General features: G+C 33.4%; 1 pseudogene; it reads left to right on the top strand.

Moving 5' to 3' along the window:
• The first annotated feature begins 1354 nt into the window (after window positions 1–1354).
• Window positions 1355–1450, top strand: LOC122123108 (annotated as a pseudogene).
• The last annotated feature ends 1959 nt before the right edge of the window (window positions 1451–3409 follow it).

Raw genomic sequence — 3409 nt, 5'->3', positions numbered from 1 at the left:
TTAGGAAATGGAAAGACTTGGAAAAAATTATATTAAGTGAAGTAAGCCAGGCCCAAAGAAACCTAGGTCCCATGGTTTCTCTTATTTGCAATATCTAGTATATGTATGAGTCAAGCAGAAAAGGTCAGATAATGTGATGTTAGGAAAATGAATCCAAGATATGTATTTAAATGGTTTTTTTCTTTCATGCATTTGTTTCCAATGCACTTATAAGATTATCTTTTTGTTGCTTTGTATGTCCCTCCCCCACATTATAACCCCTGCTTTCACTATATTTGATGTCGGTATAATTTGTGAAGTAGAAGGGGAAAAACAAGTCTTTTAAGGATACTGGTGGACCCGTGCAACAATGAGAAGTACAAGTTGTCATGTCCAAAATTAACTTTATAACTTTGGTGGGGGGGGAGGATTGGTTGGGGGCCGGGGGGAGGCTGGGAAGGGATGTGAAGGGTAAACAAAGAAGGAGGTTGCAATGCTTGATAAGAAATGTACTCATTATCTTGCCCATGTAATGTAACCCCTCTGTACATTTTGTTCACAATAAAAATAATAATAGAAATAAAAATAATAAAAAACATTACCAATTTAAGTCCTAATAATCAAGAGAAATATATGGACTTCTCTTGTAACTATGAAAATATTTGCTGTTAAAATGGCAGTAGTGTAAGTTCCTGCCTGTTTGGAAGGTAGACAGGCCAAGACATTAGGTAATCATGAATATGAACATTTTTTCACTTTCTTGGATTTAGCTACTTTTGAAATGGTAGGTATCATAAACAATCATATTTTGATAAAATGCCTTCTAGTATGAACAGTTCTGGCTGAACTGTTCATCTCTCTATGATCCCTTGTAACTAAGATTAGTTTTGTTCCACTAATACAATCTATGCTGTCAGAGTAAGATATTCTGGTTGGTCTGTTCCTACATGGAAGAAGGGTAAAGGGTCAGGTAGACATTTGTGCCAGTAAGACCTCATTTGGGAAAATCTCAGCTGCATATGTTTAGAAGTAGCTCTTAAACAAGGCTTACTTTGAATCCATTGGCTCCACAGAGCTAAAACAGTTGGATAAATAAGTACTTGAAAAAGCCGTCTCATTTGGACTTAGCTATTAATACTTGAAAGTATGATCAAATTCTAAATGAAAAGAACTTAAAATAGTCATTGACAAAAAAATTGCAAATGTGAGCAATCAACTGAACAACATTTTTTTTCAACTATTCACAGAATTTTAGGGAAATAAGATTAATAGCATTTTTAGGAATAATAAAGTTTCCTTGTTACAAATAGGCACTTAAGCATATAAGTCTTTATAAATATTTCATCATTAACTACTAAAATTTGCAGGATACTACATTCTTCAGCAGCTTGTATACCAAAATTACAACAATACAGAGATTAACATCTTGTACAAGGATGATATGAAAATTTGTGAAGTATTCAAAATTTTTCATTCTTCAGATGCAAGAAATGTAAAACAGCTATTAAAAAGTTGATTACAAAATTACAAGTGAAACAATACACCTAATTCATATAATTAAAAGTTACTTTGATATCAGTGTATTAAATTTTCACCTTAGAAAGGCCTTTACATAGCATAACCTTTACACAACTTTTGAAATTAGACAACATTGTCGTTTTATCCCAAAGAAATATAATACTAAAAGGAACTAGGGAAAAAAAAAGGAATCTTAAACTGTTTCTGTATGGAATGCAATCTGAAAGGACACATTAATGAACCTATATGTTATAAAACAATGTAGAATTCAATGTATTATATCTAGGAGAGAATAAAAGAGATTATGGACACTATACAAACATAGAATATAGAATATTTTAAAATATACTTTTTCAGACAAACAATGGAAATATCTTTAGTTTCTATACTACTCATTTCAACAGATAAGTTAAAATTATTTCCGATCAACAAAATCACAAACTCTGCATAAATCATTATAGATGTATACAAAAACTCTTGAATACATTTTGACATCAAAAGCAGACAATTCACTTTGAAGAACTCCACAGAATCCGTGAATTGTTACTATAAGATATTGTTGTTATTTGGATTGTGAAAATATGTTGTATTGACAAAAAGGAATTAATGACATTTTTGAAATTTAAGAAAATTAACCGAATCATTAGGATTTAGGAGAACAATTTGTACAGCCTTCCACAACTTCAAAGAGGTAGTGATACATACTTATCCTTTTGGTAATATCAAATGCAGTTTCTTCCAAGTGGTTCTTCAGACCTGGTTTGACATATTGGTTCAACAGTTCCAGTGTATTTTTGCTATCTCAATTACCAGCAGCAAGATGCAAGGGGGTCAAGAAGCCTTTAGTTTGGGCATTGGTATCTGCATCATGAAGAAGAAAGAAGCCACTCTGGTATTATTACACGTACATGCACTGTGCAGGGGTGTCCAGCCATCTACAGTTATTGCATGTGCCCCTTGAGCCACCAACTCACGGACAATGTCTAAGTGTCCACTGTAGGCTTCCCGATGAAGAGGGGTATACTCATCGTCATCCTTAGTATTCCCATGAGTAGCCTTTTTGGAAAGTATTCTCTGCACTGTAGTAAGCTGGTTATTTTCAGCAGCCCAAAGAAGAAATTTGCTTGGAACCTTCTCCATTTTTTTTCTTGCAATTTTTACCATTCCTCATATTTTCATCTTGTTTCTCATCTTCATCAGAATTGCCTAACCAGATACATTGAGTACCAGTGGAAATGAGGTGTCCATGTATTTCCCTAATAGTTCATGTTGGTTGACCTGGTCAGAAATATCTGGTGAATTCTCTGCGTATGTTTTTTCACCATGATTTATTTTCTTTTTCCATTTTTACTATTCGAAATTATTCTAACTGGAGATTAGGGAATAAATGGAGAGCAGAGGAAAGATGTTCCTCCATATTCAAAGTACAGACTGAAAATGAGGACCAGTGGTGTCTTCATGTGCAACTTATTCTAGGAATGAGAAAATATGAAATAATGCCTCCTATATAAATGATTTGGGAAATGGCAGTGCAGAAAGTGAAATGATGCGACCCAAAATATAAAACAATATAAATTAGGATAATTATGGAGCAATCATATTATCTATGAGAGCCATGAAAGACATAGATGAGCTATCCACAAAATCCATGCCTCTGATCAATTTATAGAACAAGCAGAATTTTTTTTTAAAAAAAAGATGGAAATAGAATTTATGTATTTACTTGAAATTAGTAAATACCTTTTTAATAGCCTACATAAGAATCTAAATCCTTGATAGCACTAGTAACAGATCTGACTGAAATCAGTTGAATCACACTTTTCCTGTACAATGAAGGAATAGGTACAGGCTAGGAAAGCAGCTACAAAAGGCAGGCTGATTGTATCTGTGAGAAAACTTTGTGGAAACTGGT

Source organism: Dipodomys spectabilis, unplaced genomic scaffold, assembly GCF_019054845.1.
Source record: "Dipodomys spectabilis isolate Male_0828 unplaced genomic scaffold, ASM1905484v1 ptg000220l, whole genome shotgun sequence".
Taxonomy (NCBI): Eukaryota; Metazoa; Chordata; class Mammalia; order Rodentia; family Heteromyidae; genus Dipodomys; species Dipodomys spectabilis.
This window is presented reverse-complemented; position numbering and strand designations above follow the sequence as displayed.